Source organism: Pipra filicauda, unplaced genomic scaffold (genome assembly GCF_003945595.2).
Source record: "Pipra filicauda isolate LSUMZ 115617 unplaced genomic scaffold, ASM394559v2 scaffold151_size3305965_pilon, whole genome shotgun sequence".
NCBI classification, from domain to species: Eukaryota; Metazoa; Chordata; class Aves; order Passeriformes; family Pipridae; genus Pipra; species Pipra filicauda.
The window spans coordinates 585,320-603,144 of NW_024104007.1; the positions used below are offsets into that span (position 1 = coordinate 585,320).

Consider the following 17,825-nt stretch of genomic DNA (forward strand, 5'->3'; position numbering starts at 1 on the left):
TAGAAACAGACATTTTAGCCCAAACTGCTGAAAAACGCTCTTCAAAACCACTGCTTAAAAAATATCCTCATCAGAATCAATGCCCAGTAAAAATTTTTGTATTTAGAGATAAATATAAACATATACATACATACATATATACAGAGAAAGTACATATAATGATCCTTATGGTCTGAAGATCTAGGAAGACTTTTACTCCACTGATAAAATTCAGTGCACAATTAGGTGCCCAGATACAGTAATATTAATGGAGTGATGTCACTTTGGCCATCTCTTTGGTATGCTGGGCATAGCCCCTCTCAAAACAGGAATGCAGTAAAAAAAAAAAAGTGTAGTTTTTCCACAACCTTTTATGGGGGCTTTTATATAAATATCTGCCCTTGGAAACAGGTTTTCAGTTTGAGAGCAAATTCCCTGTGCAACTTGTTTGGATGTAAATCACCACAGGGAAAAAATATCTTTTAAGCTTTTAAATTCCTTAATGTATATGTAATACAAGAGATATGGGATAAAGGTGACAGAAAATTATTATGGGAAAATATTTTACATCAAAGATAAAGTTAACAGTTCCCTCGCTTTGTTAAGATAAAAATCTTTTCTGTCAATAAACAGTGGTGGCAGCAAAACAGCATTTGGCACAGCTCACTTTTCCTCAGTTTTGTGTAGTAGGACATTCTCTTCAGAATTAGAGAGAATTTCTGGACTGTGGGTTTACAGAAGGATAAAAGTTCATTTACAGATAAACTGAGTCAGATAAATAAGTAAATTAGTATAGCTCTGTCCACATCAGTGTAATTCAAATCTGAATAAATGGATTATAAACTTGGTTTTCAGTCACAAAAAGGTCAGATTTCAAAAGAGTTGAATAGGTCACCTACCAAATTCTTTTTAAAAATGTTGTCTCTTGATTTTGGTCCACTGGGTTGTACCTCTTTTTTGAACATCTTTCCCTAACATATGTATACCTTGCCCCAACATTTTCTAAACATGTCTTTTGATAACTGTCTTCTCCAAATAAAATCTGTGAACTTAATCTTTACTTTTTGAAATTAAAAATAATTATGTAGGACTGAAAAGCACTGGAATTTTAAGTGCATATTTAGTTATAGAAGGAAAAATTGATGATGATGACAAACTGTCAGTGCATTATATTTTTGCAAAAAAAAAAATTAATCTTTGCATGTGGTTTTTAAATAATTCAGTACTGATTTTCTATTTCTGTGCCTTCTAGCACCCAAAAATAACAAACCAGCATGCTTGCCTAATAGATTAGAGAAAAACACAGTTTAGTTAAAGAAATAGATTTCAGTTTTGTGTTTCACACAGAGTAGTATAAACAATAGGGAGAAACCATTTGTTCAAAGACTCATTACTGCAGTTCTGGATTTCTTTTTGGTTAGAGACTAGAATAGCAAGAAAGTAACTACACTGTGGTTCATCCATGTAGTAACTGGTGAATGAATTGAGAAGGGTGGAGTTGTTTGAAAGCACTAAGAGAAATATTTCTTGGATTTGATTATCAACCCTAAATCTGATTCCAAAGATTCAGAGCCTCTCTGTATTACAAAAATCATGATACCTTATGAAAATGATTGTTTCTTTATCATAATGGTCTGTTCACGCTCAGGTTTAAGTATTTTTTGACTCTGTTAAAAAAAGCACTCATTCTTTTTAAAGGCACATGGTAAGGTTTTTCTCAATGAACAGCTGTGCTAGGTTCAGACTAATATATAAAGGAAAGTAAATTACATTTTGCTATTCAGCTGAATCAAAGGCTCCACTGAAATAAAATAGCCTTGTACCAATACAAAGCCAGTATAAGCAAAATGAAGACTCCAGGGACTTCAGTTATAGTCTTTGAAGAAGCCTCCAGAGAGAAGAATCAGATCCACCTATTTGTGGCAGATCTGAGAGTCATTTAAATCTGTGCATTTAAATCCAGTGGCTTGTCTCCTCTTTGAAGAATAGCAATGACCACCTTGATCTGAGGAACTGTGAAGAGTCTGAGTGCAAGAGGAAAGAATGGGAGGCACCTAGAGATGCCCTTAAGTCCATCTGTAGGGTTTGCTGGACATCCTTGCAAAGAGTATTTTTAAACCAATGGTGTTCTACTACTTAGCTCTTTTGCACCCTGCCTGATCCAATGGCCCTAGTGAGGACTCTGCTCTCTGTGAGCTGCAGTTCACTGTGTGCAGCAGAGAGACTACTGCTTTCTCCTAAGGAAGGTGGAAGAGGAGACTGAGAGGAGACCTCATTGCAGTTACAACTTCCTCGTGAGGAGAAGAGGGACAGACACCGATCTCTTCTTTGTGGTAACGAGCGACAGGACCCGAGGGAACAGCCTGAATTTGTGTCAGGGGAGGTTTAGGTTGCATATTAGAAAAATGTTCTTCACCCAGAGGGTGGCTGGGCACTGGAACAGGCTGCCAAGGGTCACAGCACCAGGCCTGCCTGAGTTCGAGAAGAATTTGGACGATACTCTTGGACACATGGGGGGACATACTCTCAGGGATGGTCCTATGCAGGACTAAGGGTTGGACTCTTGTGGGTCCCTTCCAACTCAGCATATTTCCTTGCACTCTGCACAACTTATGCACACTGTGCACAGATTGTAGTCAGTAAAGCCAGAAAAGGAGAACAATTGCTACCATGAAATTATCCTGTCTAAAACAAAAAGTTCCACCACCGTCTTACTGTGCCATTTTTAAATACTGCAGTCCAAAAGCCCTCCATGGACTGAGATTTCAATAACATTTTGGCGGTGACTGAAATATTTGCTTTATATAGTGGTGTTGGGGCCAGTTTTGACAGAATTCTGCAACTACACTGAGAGCAGAATTTGTTTCTTCACTGCAACTACTTTGAACACTACTTAATCACAGTTTGAACACTTGTGGAGAAGGTCTGTCCCCAAAGAGAATAAAGGAAACCGAAAAGTGCTCTGCTGATCTTAGAAGACAAACAGCCAGAACTCTCCTTTTTTCAGAGAAATCAAGTGCAGGGCTTGGTGCAATGGGCACAGATGTGACAAGGGCAAAGACAACCAACACATAGACCAGAGTAAATTATGGAATCATAGAATCATGGAGTGTCTTGGAAGAGACCTTAAAGATTATCTCATTCCAACCCCCCTGCCATGGACAGGGACACTTTCCACCAGACCAAGTTGCTCAAAGCCTCCTGAAGTCCTGCTTCAGGAGCTGCTAAGTGAAAAACATGTCCTTTTGCACTTCTACAACAGGTAAATCTACCATGGAAAAACTATTTCAAAAGGTTTAGAAAAGACACCTGGGCCAGGGTCTCAAGTGTGTAGGACCCAGATCAACAGCATTAAGCAAAGCACAGTGAACAGGGTCAGGGCTAAAATGCAGGATCTCCTGGGGCATGTTCTCCTGTTATGAGTTTGATTTGGGAAAAGAGCTCTTTGTTTTTAAACACAGCTTGGCCAATGCTTGGTGCTAGGTCTGGTTCTTGATTCCTGGACTTCGAAGGCCCATTCTCAGAGGGCTTCAGCACACGTGCAAAGTAACATGTTACTGCAGGTTTATCCCCTGCAGCTGGAACCACTGGCCCAGTTAACAACTTCTGGATTGGCTGGTACAAGGAGGCTCTGATGGTTATGTTACTCGTATCACTTGGGTAGGTGTGGGTATTACATCTATGTTACTCTGCACACCTCTGCAGAAGGGAGGTCACGAACACTTCACAGCTCCGTGTTCGAAGAGGGGGATCTGAAAATGTGTCTGAACAATTTCTAGGGAAGTTTAAGCTCTCCTTGCAGAGCAGTGCCAGCTCAGGAATACTGGAAAACACATTTTTCATGCATATGTTTTTTATTAAATGCAGCTGTCAAAACAGAGCAGGGCTCATGTTCCTGAAAAGGTGCAGGGAAGAGAAGACAAATGGTTGGAATAAAGCAGGAATGTACCTACTCTGCCTAGGCAAAAAAATCACCACTTCTGTAGAGCCTTCAGGGCAACCTTTAAACTAGCTGGCTCAGGGACTAGTAGCTCTCTAGCTGTGGGATTTCAGTGAACGCTGCACAAACCCAACCAACTCCCCAGGGAAGCCAGTGCTTGCTACACAAGCCACTCCTCCTGTCCCCAGACGGGCTGGATTGACACTGGCTCTGCACAAATGGCACCTTCCTGGTGCTGCGTAGGCACAACCAGAGGGAGACTATCTCTACCCAAGCCTTGCTTTCCCTGCCATGCTGCAGATAACGTGTTCCAAGTGTGCTGGCAGCAAACTTAAATCATCTACCACAATCTGATAATACCTACCTCTAATCATTTTGCTGCAGTAGAATTATGGGGGTGAAAACAGCAAAGGCAAAGCAAGATTTTATTTTTTGATTATAATCTTCCTCTTATTTCATAGACATCGATTCAGACTTTGTTCTCTGACCTAAATTTGTGTTCTGAAGGTGTTCAGCTGAATTAACAGCAGTGCAGTAAGAGAATCTGGCTGTCATCTTCAGACAACATCAGTTAACAGACTTGCTTATTTCTCTGTAACACATTATTTGGGTTTTCTATTAAGTTCCTATTCAACAAGGATAATAGTCTAAATATGATGCAGTTGTGTGGCAACAGTGTACCAGATAAATTAAGCTCACTCTGGGTAATATCACAAAAAAATATGTGTTTATAGCTTCATGCCAGTTTCTGACTAATGCTTTTGTTTGTTGCTATAGCAAACCACACATGAATCTGATAGCCAAAAGTGTGTTTATGACTAACCTTAGCTCTCTGGGGATTTAAAATAGGGAATAAAAAAAATCCCAAAACCACAACACACAATGTGAGGAGAACATGATAGGAAACACCTTTTTTGGCATGAGTTACTATGAACATTAAAAGAGGAGAACATCATGAGTAGAAAACATTAGCAAATGGGAACTGTGGGAATAACCGCCTTTAACCCACGGTGATTCAAACAGAGCTTTTACTTCACAACACAAAGTTGCCTGTGCAGGACAACAGAATGTTGCAGGAAGTCCTGGCTGCATGTTAAGGCATGGATTTAAGCCTCTGAACTCTGGAGAAGCTTTGTATCACACTTTAAAACATTCAGACCACTTCACTTGAGATCATTTTTACACTCTGCCTTGACACCTAGGACATTGGTATTCACTTAATTAATTTCTATTACCATTTATACCTTGGTAGTTTCCAAGAGCCTGTCCCAAGACTGACACCTCATTATGCTGTACAAATACACAATGGAGAACAATGCTGGCCCCAGAGGGCTTTCTGTCAAACTAACAGAGAGAGCCAAAGGGAGAGGAGGACGGACAGAGTGGGAAGCAGAGAGGCAATGCAACTGCATTACCCACCAACTCAGAGCTTGAACCCAGGTGTCTTGCACCTCAGGTCAATTGACTGTTTCAGGTTGCCAAATATGTTCCTGTTGGAAGAAGAATACATTTATGTTCCCTGCAGAGGAGGGAAAATCAATACAGCTAAACTACAACAGCTTACAACAAAGCTACATTTTGCCAGGCAAAATTTATACTAGTGTTGCCCTATTATTCTTAATAACTTCTTTCCTTCATAGGTTAAAAAAATAAAGGGGAACATTGCTGTAGAGTCTATAGATCAGATCGATTACTATTAATGCTTTCTTATTAATTACTCTGGTTCTAGACTGTATATTGCATATTTATTCACAGATTTGTACTGTGCATAAAGGCACATGATTATCACAACCCATGGCAAGTTCTTCCATCATCTATCCTGACACTCCACAGAGTCTTGAGATCATGTACAGCTTTGTGGAGAGGCAGGCCTGCCCACGCTCTCGTGTTTCAGATATTTCCAGGAGGGTTCATGAAAGACACCTTGACCCATCAGTAGAATAATCAGGACACTGCCAAAAATGGAAGCTTGCAAAAACCAGTAGGACTCAGATGATACCTGCTTGTCATTTAGTGCCACAGGATCAAATGCTGAAAGTACCGAGATTTCTTTCTGTGCTTACTCAAGCAAGACATCCACTGGCCTCAATGAAGCTGATACATGGCACGTTACATCGTATTAATCTTGTAATTTAGACTGTGATATGGGCTGAGACCAGCTTTGATTCCGTCTTGTAAAATCCAGCAGAGCACACATCACTGCTCACAGCAATCATGCCTGCATCCTTGTAAGAGTAAATACTTTTACAAAAGAATGCAAGCATTTTGTAGATTAGCCATGAATTCTATTGATGTATACAGCAAGTAGCATTAAGACATCACTGTTGTATTAAGTGAGAAACAAAGGCAAATAAGAGATAGGAAGAAGTTTTCCAGCTATAGCCTAAATATCACTGCTGGACTATGGAGCCATTGCTGGTGACATGCAGAAGGCCATATATGACTCTCTCTGCTTTCACATGCTTCTTCAGTTCTTCACATTTGGCAGAAAACACATAATACAGAAAAGAAAGAAAGGAAGCTGCCAGGCTTCTTTCCTTCGCGCTGAGATCCTGAAAACAGCTTTGGGTACTGGAAGCACAATACAGAGACCATTTCAAAACAGCTACCTCACTCCCTGTGATTTATCCCAAAAGCAATTGCCTCTTCCCTGGGAATGCTATAGCAAATGAAATAAGAGATCATAGGTAGAGGTTGCCAACCCAACTCCAGGTCTAAATGACTTTCCGATCAGTAGTAACAGAAGGCACTGGTTACTTATATTTATGGATATGTGTTTAAGCAGGTGTGGTGCTATTTAATTAACATCTTTCTCTTTGGGCTCTCAAAAGGCACAGCTACCCCTCACACCCCTCTGAGGTATCTCTCACCCAGACAGCACTGCCTGGCACATCTGAATATGCCAGCTTGGCAGCTGCAGCATCTTGATCGTGGTCACCTGCCCAGAGCGCCATGCAAAACAAGGCAAACTCTTCCCACCTCGCAGAAAATAAGATAGCAAAGTGAAAAAAAAGACGTGCTCAAAGTCACAAAGCAAGTTGGCAGCAGAGTCAGCAATAAATACAACCCAGATGTCCTGGATTCCACCTCCTCCCTGCACCATGCTGCCTCTCTTAGCTCAATGCTGGAAGGAAATGTTTTACATTTACTCATCCCTCCTTTTCCTTTGTCAATAGAAATTAAAGCAGGCATCTGACTGCCTAAGCCTTGAATACTCTGATGGTTTCCAAGGCTTGCAGTGAAGTCAGCCAACATTTCTATTGAATCCAGCCCTAATGGACAACTAGAAGTGATTTCTTTGCCAAGTAGCCTATCAGTGCAAAACTCATTTAAGCACATACTGCTTTTATACAGATATGCATTGTGCGTATATATATATATATGTATTGAATATATATATATATATATCATGACTTTGCAAAGAACCACTAATTATAAAAATACAATTTTCGTAACTGTGCTGGTTTTGGCTGGGGTAGAGTTAATTTTTTTTCATAGTAGCTGGTATGGGCCTGTGTTTTGGATTTGTGCTGGTGTTGATAATTCAGGGATGTTTTCGTTATTGCTGAGCAGTGCTTCCACAGAGTCAAGGCTTTTTCTGCTCCTCACACCACCCCACCAGCAAGGAGGTTGGAGGTGCACAAAGAGCTGGGAGGGGACACAGCTGGGACAGCTGACCCCAACTGACCACAGGGATATTCCAGACCATATGGTGTCTGCACAGCATATAAAGCTGGGGGAAAAAGGAGGGGGAGGACACATTCAGAGTCATGGCGTTTGTCTTGCCCAGTCACCGTTATGGAGTACTGATTTCCAGGAGAGGGATGAACACCTGCCTGCCAATGGGAAGTGGTGAATAAACTCCTTGTTTTGCTTTGCTTGCATGTGTGGCTTTTGTTTTATCTATTAAGCTGTCCTTATCTCAGCCCACGAGTCTTCTCACTTTTCCCATTCTCCCCCCATCCCATCACGTGGGGAGGGATGAGCAAAAGGCTCTGTGGGGCTGAGTTGATATTTGTGATTAAACCATGACAGCAGCTCAGCCAAGCAGTGAATAGACTAATCAACTATTATTAAAAAAAAAAAAGTAAAATACTGCATCATGATTTTTGTAAGTATAGATTTAAAACAAGCCTCTATACCTTTTTACTTTGTGGAAAGGTAGGAAGGTCTGTCAGGATGTTTCTTGCACTGAACCCACTCAGGTCTGCCGAAGGACTGATAGCTAATTAGCATTAATTTTCCATTCATTTATTTTGTGAACAGAATGTCCAAATATTTAAAATTTGCTCATTAAGCTATCTCTGGTGTCTGTATATGGTGGGCCGCATCCATATATTTTCCAAAAGCAATGTAAATCCCATTTCCATGGAATATGTCATGCCCTGTCAGCAAAATATCCTTACTGCTGTCAGCCCAAGGTGAGTCCATGTCTCTGAGCAGTTGAACACATTCTTACTTGCCTGGTTTTTTGCCCTCAAGGTGAATGCCATTCCATTTTTCCTACCTGTCATCATACAAATCCAGGTGGGATTGTACGTATTGTGCTGCTGTTGCTGTAACTCCACTGCCAATGTGCTGCTCTGCCTACCAAAGGCACTTCAGGGGAGCTGGACAGAAGTTAAAAAGAAACGCGGCATTTCACACTGTATCCTCCTCTCCCCCGAATACTCAAGGCGCATGACAGTGGAAACAAAAACTTTAGCAGCTGCAGGTTGCCTAAAACACTTTAGGTCCTTCATTTTTCTTGCCTAGAAAACAAATATCCTCCAAATTTTGCATTCAAGTCTCCTGCCAGAGGCCTCTGCTCCTCTGCGCAACAGCAGCAGGAGATCCAACACATGGCAAGGTCACAGTGCTCCTGCTCCTGCTATATGCTCTTATACTATGTGCCTCCACCATGAGCACTTTGCACAAACCCACATGCTAGATAACTACATCCACAGCTTTGCTCCCGCCACCATGGCTTTATTATGAACAAGAATTTCTGAGATCTTCTAGACAATGAAACAAACAAAAATGCAGCCCAAAAAAGCCTCCCTTCTTTCTCTGCAGAACTGTTTCCACTATTTCCTCACTACTGTCACCTCCATTTTGCTCAACTTGCTTGACACAAAGCTTCTAAGTCCTCCAAGGCACACCTGGGCAGGAGGCTACATATCACTTAACACAGTGGGGACCTTAACCTGCCATCGGTCTGCAGCAGCAACAAATGACAAGAATAGGTCTTGACAAACATGGCTGGGTTGTGCCATTTTTGTGCAACAATAGTAAGTTTGACAGATTTGAGCCTGCCCTCATGCCTGAGACACTGCTGTGTGCAGAGCAAGAAGCTCTCACTCCTTCTCCTCAAAGCTACTGCAGTCAGGTCAAGGACATTGCTCCTTGCTGCAATCTGTCAGTGGTGATTTAGCAAGTCCCAGCTCCCTTCCCCTGAGTGCACAGGCTCTGGCTGGCCTTGCCCGTAGTTCCAAGTGTGTCCGAGAGCCAAAACCTTATCGCAGTCCATCTCTGTCTCCTCGCAAGAGCAGAGTTAGTGCAGGAGTTGGCGTGGTCTGTCTGTGCTGGTATGACAGCCAGCTCCTGTTTTGGATTAGAGGATGACCGTTCTCCCTCCCTCTACATCCCTTACTGGGCATTTAAAAGAGGAGGATTTGTGGGAAAGGGGAAACACTCATGATGGGGTTTATACCTCTTTTGCCCTCCCTTTGCCCTGGTGCAAATGAAAGCCCCAGACCCGTGGGCTGTATCTGTGAGTGCTCTGCAGGGGCCTGACTTTTCTCAGCCCAGGTCATGAAGTAACAGTGTGATAGTGGAGAGATGTTTGTGCAGCACCTGAGCTTACCTGCAGTCCCACATACAAAGGACTGCTGGCAGAAGACCAGTTTTCAGTGCATTTCACAACTTGGGAGAGCATTGCAAAAGCACTGCTTCCCTATCAAACGTCAGGGTGGAGATCTGCTGACTCCAATCCCCATCTTTCAAAGCAGGGCAGAGACTGAAAGTGAACCAGCAATAAGCCCCAGACATAAAGGAGTGTAAATAAATTAATAAAACACAGCTGAGAATGGCGGGGGCAGCAGAAACACCCCCCCAAACCAACCGCTGCAAGGACTGTGGCGCGTCTGTCTGCTGATGTGCAACACAGCTCCACAGCACCAGTGTTTGCTGCAACACCTAAAAGGAGTTTCCTTGGGCTAGAAAGGCTGTGGTTGCCCAAGGGGGCAAGGAGGAGGTTTTGCTTCATGAGGTTGTCTCACCCACACTGGTTTTCACTGGTCTGGCTGGACGTGTCTGTGTGTGGCCCTGCTGGCTGCTCTCTCAGTGCCCTTGAAAAATAATCCAGAATCACTGGTTTTCTTTCCATGCCATTTGCTTCTGCCCCTGTTCTGGAGCCGTCTTTGACTCCATCACAGCATCCCAGGGGTTTGCAGGCACCTTTAGGCAGCCTTGCCAAGGTAGCAGGCTGTGGTAGCAGGGCGTGCTGTGGTCTCTCCTACTCCTAATCCTGTCTTTTTGCCAAGATATCTTCCCTCAACACTGCCTCCGCCAAACAGACTGATCCCAGAGATACCAGCCTCCAAAGGACTTCAAGGTGCGCCTGTCACAAACTTCCCTCACAGATGCTGCATGAATTTAAACTTTTCTTCAGAATAAAAGTCTAGAAACTGAAAATAGGAAGTCAGGGTTTTTTCCACAGGTTTTCCTACCCAAGCCTTGCCATCAGCTATGGTTCACATCCAACAAGTTAATCTGACTCAGCTACTTCAACCCCTCTCTTCCAGAGCACCTTTTGTCCTCCCAGTGACAATTGCCCCGAATGACCCTGCCAGCATTGTATTGCCACTCTGAGCACCATTTGCTTGCCTGCAAACACCCAACCTGCTGCACCATCACCCATCTGCTCTGCCATCTGCCTGCCACAGCCTTCTGTGCTCCTGCACAGTGCAGTGTTCTGGAAAAGCCTCCCTATGCTGAAAGAGAGGGACTGCGGCACTTTTTAAACCAGGAGAGAGAGGTAGTTCTGAATTTGTACAAAGTGCTCCAGAGCCCACGGGTTGGTTGGGACATCATCTTACCAGGCACTGACTGATGCACAGTAACTGCTGCTGACACATGTACCTATTCATGCTGGCCCCAAAATGACAGAACACTGTTGCCCTCCAAACAACATTTGTGCTACTGGATTCCCCTCACCTACTGCTGCTAAGATCCTGCCAGTCTGGAATATGTTTTCCGATCTCCTCTGAGCAGTCTGACATCTGAACAGGGATACTCCATGCATCCACATACCTGCCATGCTCTCAGTACTGCTGTGCTCAGCAGTAGAAGGGGAATGATGGTCCAGGTCTCCAGGAGGAGCCCCATGGCCTAGGGCTGACCGTGTGGTTGGGATGTGAGTGGTTCTGCAGGACTGGGGCTGTTTATCCACGGTAGGAAAGAAGAAGAAGGGAGAAAGGGGGAGAAGGAGGGGGAAGCACTGGGCAGAGCTCTGAGGAAAATGTGCTGTGGACAGTTTGCTTGGGCTCCTTGGAGACTCCTGATGGCTGCTCTGATCTCCTCACCATGAGACCCAGGGATGATTTGTTGTCACATGCACTGAGCACCCTGTTTTCTTTCTAAGAAAAGAGCTGGTCTATTTAGGAGAGATTACATTCATGCTTGAGCTTATCTGCAAGTGCTAGGCTTATTCTCTGGGCTTTAAGGTTTATTTAGACTAAATAAGGTTTATACATTTGGTTGGTAAGGAATGCAATGTATACATTATAATTATGTAGTTAATGCACTAATCTCTATGATGAGCTCTCCTGGCATAACCCAGTACAGTTATCCAAAAGCTTCTTTTAATCTCTAAGGAAGGATAATTTTAAGAAGAAAAACATGATTTCTCCTACTATCTCTGTCCAAACCCTTTCATTCACAGATTGCTCTTAGACTGACTGAAGCAGTGGTTAAATCCACTGCAAACATATAATCCCAATACAGATGTAAGATCACAGTGCCATTACTAAATTTATTCCTTTCATAGCAGTTCTGTGGGGTCCTGCCTCCATTCAGCTCTGTAGATCATTGGAATGTCCCCTCATAAGTACCTGTATGCGAAATAACTTTCAAAGTCTGTTTTACACCATTTACATAGTCGATGCTCCAAAAAGGGGACTGATAGCAGAGCCTAAGAACATATTACCCATCATGACCACTCTAGTCTGTTCATAGAAAACCTGAGTAGTAAGTTGGCATCATAACCTGAACCCAAGTGCTGCATGTAATCATTCTCATGTGAAAATGCCCCATTTGCCTCCAAAATGGGCCCTTACTCATTATTTAGGCACTAAGTTGTCTGAGCTATTTATTCATTGTGCAAACAATTTTTTTCTCATAATGAAGCCCATTATGTGAAAAAGTCAACCTTAAGTAGTGTGAGGACACAGTTCATATAAAAATCAATGCAACCTTTCACTGAAGCATAAATCAGATCAGCTCTGACATATGTGAAAATATTTGGGGAATGCTTAATGACATTTTTGTGTTCTTGTAAATTATGTGCTCTGGGCTGACTTTAAAAGTAGAAATAGGGAAAGCTCATCTCATATCAGGAAACATCAGCAATTGAAGCCACTACCTTTCTCGTGATAGTTTCACAGATCTTCATCTTATACATCTTACAATAAGTCCACACATGTGGAAACATAGAATCATTAATATTGGAAAGAGCTGCTATCCTCTTTGAGGTTCACCAAAAGCTGATTTCTAATTTTCAAAGTGACAATACCTAATCCCATTCAGATATTTCCCCCCTTCAGAATATAATTCAAACATCGGTTAAAGCCGCTCTTGCTGCATAGAAAAGTTACTATCCCATTGAATTTTTGCTCCTGCATGCATGTCCTGTGAGTTTCTTCTTCAGGATGAAATTCCCATTTTGGAAATCACTCCTCCAAGTAATTGTTCTATGGTTGGTTCTTTGACTCTAAAAAGAGAAATACAGGAGGCAAGGAAAAGCTCCTTCATGTACTTATTTTGAGGGATAAGTACAGCATTGTGCCTGGCTGACAGTCAAAGGTCCAAGAGCTGGGACAAATCATGCAGTAAATAAATGAAAAAGGGATCTGTGGAAACCCAAAAGACATTAGCTTTCTAGGGCTGGTATGGAGTATGGGAATCTTAGGAAAAACGGGGATATATGGACTAACAAAATGAGTGAGCTTTCAGAACTCATTGCAAGGTGGAATATTTTATATGTGTAATAGCTCATTGGACTATTTAGCTAGGACTTGTAGAAATGGGAAGAAGTATGTGCAGCTTGAAACCTTTGCTTTTCAGTTGGCTGAGGCTGCAAATATACCATTCTTCAAGGGGAAAGAACTGGGAGGTCAGTGGGCAGGTAGAAAGGTATTTAAAATCAGAGGGCTGCATGGATAAGAGCTGCTCCCCTGACTCCGTGAATGTCAGGCACAGACCACCACTATCAAAATCAAGTGATGTTTGTTCTCTTAACTACAGAGAAGAAACAACATTTGCCCAGCAGTGAAGAGCAGTTACTGTGACTTTGGAGTCTTGAGTATTTATCGGCAGGCTTGGAAATCATATAAACCTTATCTCCTTGTTTGTGTTTTTGAAAAACAGATAACTTTGCCCTCTGAAGACACTGCTATCTTTATTGGGCAGATGAAGTGGGCTTGGTGCCTGCTCTTCTTCAGGCACTCGCATTCCTGCTTCATGGAATTCTGCTGTGATTTGGGCTGTTACCATGGCCTGGGACTCACTCCCTGCAGAGCTGCTGTCCCTAACCGATGAGTCCTCTATCAATTATCTTGGCTTATTTATTACTTACATGGCATAATAACCTTAACATATTTTGACTTGTTCCAGTCACTCTGGACTACACATTTGGTCAGGTTTGGATGGTGAACCCATGGGTTCCCCTTCCCTGACAGAAAACTGTAGACCCATTCTCTGCAGTGAGTCAGTGGTTACTTTCAGATACTTGGCTACCTGTAGTCTCCTCTCAGGAAGTAAACATGTTGGTAGGAAGTACTGAGTATATGAAAGGTCCTCTCCTAGCCTGAAGTTTTGTTTTCCAATACAAAATAAGGAATTCCAGCCTTGACTCTGAAGGCCAGCGTGAGAGGAACGAAAGCACGGATTTAGCAAATTTCACTTGGTGCAGCCATAATCCTCCCACACCATGGTTAGACACAGCTGGAGTCACCCAAAGGACCTTTCTTGCCACAAGAGTGTTGCCTTGACTTCTGTTGCATGTGGAGAGATGGCAACCTAGTCTTGGTAAGGTTTAATCTTAGCTCCATCCAGAGCTGAATCCCCTACATCTTTCAGTGCTGCTCCACCACTTGGCTGTGGAGGGAAAAACCTGCTCGGCAGACTGGAAGTTACAGCTAAGGGAAGCAGAAAAGGCAGTAGTTGTTAGCTGATGTTGTCAGGGAAAGTTTTTTAGTGCGCTGGGGGTCAGGGACATGGCAAACTGCCTGAAAGCAAATGCTTGCCCTTGCTGGGTCTGCCTGTGCTGGTGCATAGTGCCAGGCCCCTTCTTGCTCAGAACAGGGCTAATGGTGAGGACTTTTGCAGCCTTACTGGCTTGCATTGAACCTGCAATACAGAGCCCAGAAACACAGTGAGATGTTTTTTCAGAGGTGAAAACTCTGCAGTGCATATTTTGATGTTCCATAAGTGACATTATGGAATGCAAAAATAGCTAGATGTAAAAAATAGATTGAATCTATTTACTAAAACATTTAATCAGATTATAAGCTTTCAAACCTTTCAGATACACTGCCTTATATTTTGATTATTTAGGTCTCCGCATGTCAGGAACCCTGGGAAAAAAATCCTACTTAAATCCCTCAATGTTTCACATTTGCATAGGATGAACTGACTTCTTTGCCCTAGTAGAAAGCTTCAGGAAAAAAACCAACCCAAAGCTCTATATTCAGAGCTTCAAAGCCACATTCCTGTGGCTTCATACAGGACATGACACTTCAGTAAGACCCCTGCTGCTGTATGCCCTGCTCCCTCCACTCACAGTGACAACGTTGAGTGAACTGCCTGGGAAGTTCGTGGTGTGGCTTCCTGGAGAAGGGTGCCTCTGAGCACGGGGCACTGAACCCACCGAAGCCAACAGGAGGTTAACTCAGATCGTAGCTATTCCCATAACCATGTATTACAGACTGTTGGATTTTGTTTCAGTGATGAGCTTCAAGTACAGCCAAAAGCGAATAGAGGCACGTTGACCTCATAGTTTTGCGAATACAGATTGAGCGATCCAAGACAATTAAAAGCAGGGAATACGTGCCATCTCCAAACCCCTGGCGAGGCACTGCCAGAAGTTACCGCTGCCCCGTCCGACTGAAAAGACATTAATACCCGCTGCAGAGGAGGTTGGAAGGCAGCCATCCTCGATGGATTGCTTACGAGCACTGACTAGAGTCAAACCGAATTCAGTCAGAGATTTACACAAGCCTCATAATCTAATAGTAGAGTTTACTTTACGAGAGTGCCACACCAAAGATAGTAAAATGCAGTTTTAGCTAACAAATCGACATGCTTCCACAGAAAAGCTCCAGCCATCATGGAGCATGTCAGCACTGCAGAGTGCCTGGCACGGATTTATAGTTTTCAGTTTACTGCTGAAGAGTTATTGTTAAGTCCATTGTTATAGGTTTTCTGCAATTAAAAGTTCCAGTCACACTTATCGTTTTTAAACATAGCTAATAAAACCCAGTAAATTCTGAGACATTATAGGTTTTACCATGCTGTTAAACATCTCAAACTTTTTTATATTGGACCTTTGACCTATGTTAGGAGAGATTTTGGAAGCAAATTGGCTGTTCTAAGCTGCTTTACTTCTGATTTGCTTGGATATGCAAAACTTCTTATAGTTTCTCTTTACTGTAGTAAGAGATATAGCAGGTCAATACTTAGACGTTTTCCCTCATGCATGCAACAGGTGACCATAAGCTAAGTACTATGTCTCTTACAAGTCACCTTCCAATGTTCTGTGCTTTTTGTGTCATAAATTATAAAGAATGATGGTTATTTTTGTTGTAGCAGCAACTTTTGGTCTTTTCTCTCACGTGAGTAATGTTTTCTCTCTTTTCTATCAAAGCTTTAGGAAAACATACTTTTCATTTTCTCTACAGGTGGCTAGAGATACAAATTTTACTTCTGATCACCTGTATTCATGTGTTCGGAAACATATTAGGGTACATGGATGGGGCACAGAACCTAGACAGGTGGACAGAATAATTTTACCCTGTGTATTTCCCAGGACTTTGTGAACTAGCCTCAGCAGCCTCACAGTGGACACTTACAGGATCCAACTTCTACTGACAAGGTTATGGATCTGCTTTTTAAATGCTTCAAGGTTAATCTTAGTTTCAAATTCCATGAACATTCAGAGATCCTAGTGCCAAGTCAGTATACTTTGAGATATATATATTGCGAATGGTATCTATTGAGATATAATATCCACACAAGCAGAATTCCTCTTGTAGAAGCACAGATACTATAAAAATCCAAACATATCTAGTGGAGAAAACAAATAACAGAAAGCTCATATTCGTCAGAAACCAACTTTACTGTAAGATAATTGCTATTTGCACCCTGCGTTTCATTGCAACAACCAGGACTGGCTCTTTGCACTACAAAAGAGTTTCACTATCTTTGAGATCGTCGGATGGGTTAAGTATACAGACAGAGGAAGTAAGAAAAACAGCGTGCATGATCTGGAATAGAGATTACTGAATGGAGGGGTGTGTATAGGACTGAAAACCAATATCCCTCTGAGAGCTTTGGGAGGCTTAGTGCACAAGCTTGAAACCCCTGCTTTAAAAAACGTGGATCAGAAACTTTTTATCAAGCTGAACACAGTTGTTGATCCCTGATCTCGCCTCTTCCCGTACACCAGAAAGAGGCAAAGCTTTACGCCAGGTGGGATGCACCTTGGTTGAAGCTGTGGGCACACTTTCCCCCAGTGGTATCGTTTAACACATTACACCTTCAGGTTTCCCTTATCAAGTCTAGCCGCTGGGAACATTGTGTCTTTACAATCAGAAAGTCCAGTTTCTGTATCAAAGGACGCAAAATGCACACACCCACATCTCTCTGCATTTTTAAAAGACCATCATCTATTGCAAACTTGTGCAATCTGCATCAGAGATTTAAAAGAAAGAAAGAGAGAGAGGTTTGTCTTTTAAGAACAAAAAAAAAAACTTACCAAAAATAACTGAAGTTCTCTAAAGTTGCCCTGAAGTTGAAATAGCCCAGAACACCAGTGCAGAGCCTGCCTTAAACTCTCTCTCTTTCTCACTCCCCCTCTCTCTCCAGCAATTGGAAGGAGGGCTGTGCAGAAATTCAGCAAACAATTTTCCTTCTATGTCGACCGGGGCGTTCCTCTACGGGCAGAAAGGGGATGGCTAAGCCTGGGTGAGGCTCGTTGCTCTCTCCTCAAGCCAAAGAGCGCTGTCGCAGATTACACAGCCTGTGAAATCCAATCCCTTTCTCTAGTCAGGCAACAGCTGTACGGCTTCAGCTGAGGCGGGAGCGGTGGATAGACCCTGGGCTTGTTGCTGGTCAGGCTTTCCATGCTGGGGAATGGGGGGGGACACGGGTTTCCGTAAACTCCGTGTCTTCTCCCAGGTCACTGCCTACAGCCACAGGCACGAGTGTACACAGGGTGGAGATGCGGGGCAACTTCCGCGGGACTGAAAGTATATGGGATGTGGGCGCCCGCGCAAAACAAACATCTCTTTTCCTGAAATTCATTCCCAGCTTCGCTCCAGGACATAACCGGGTAATTAACGTTATACGTATTAGTAAACTCTCATGCAAGCATGCACACACACAGGATGCAGCCTGTCAGCCTGTCACAACAGCGCGGTTCAAAGGG

General features: G+C 42.9%; 1 protein-coding gene across 1 annotated transcript in view; it reads right to left on the reverse strand.

The window, feature by feature from the left end:
- Positions 1 to 17,284, reverse strand: part of AHNAK2 (AHNAK nucleoprotein 2) — a 42,461-nt gene extending 25,177 nt beyond the window's left edge. Inside the window, 1 exon segment of the mRNA XM_039378975.1 lies at positions 17,154 to 17,284. The gene's annotated coding sequence lies outside the window, so the exon portion shown is untranslated.
- Between the last annotated feature and the right edge of the window lie 541 nt (positions 17,285 to 17,825).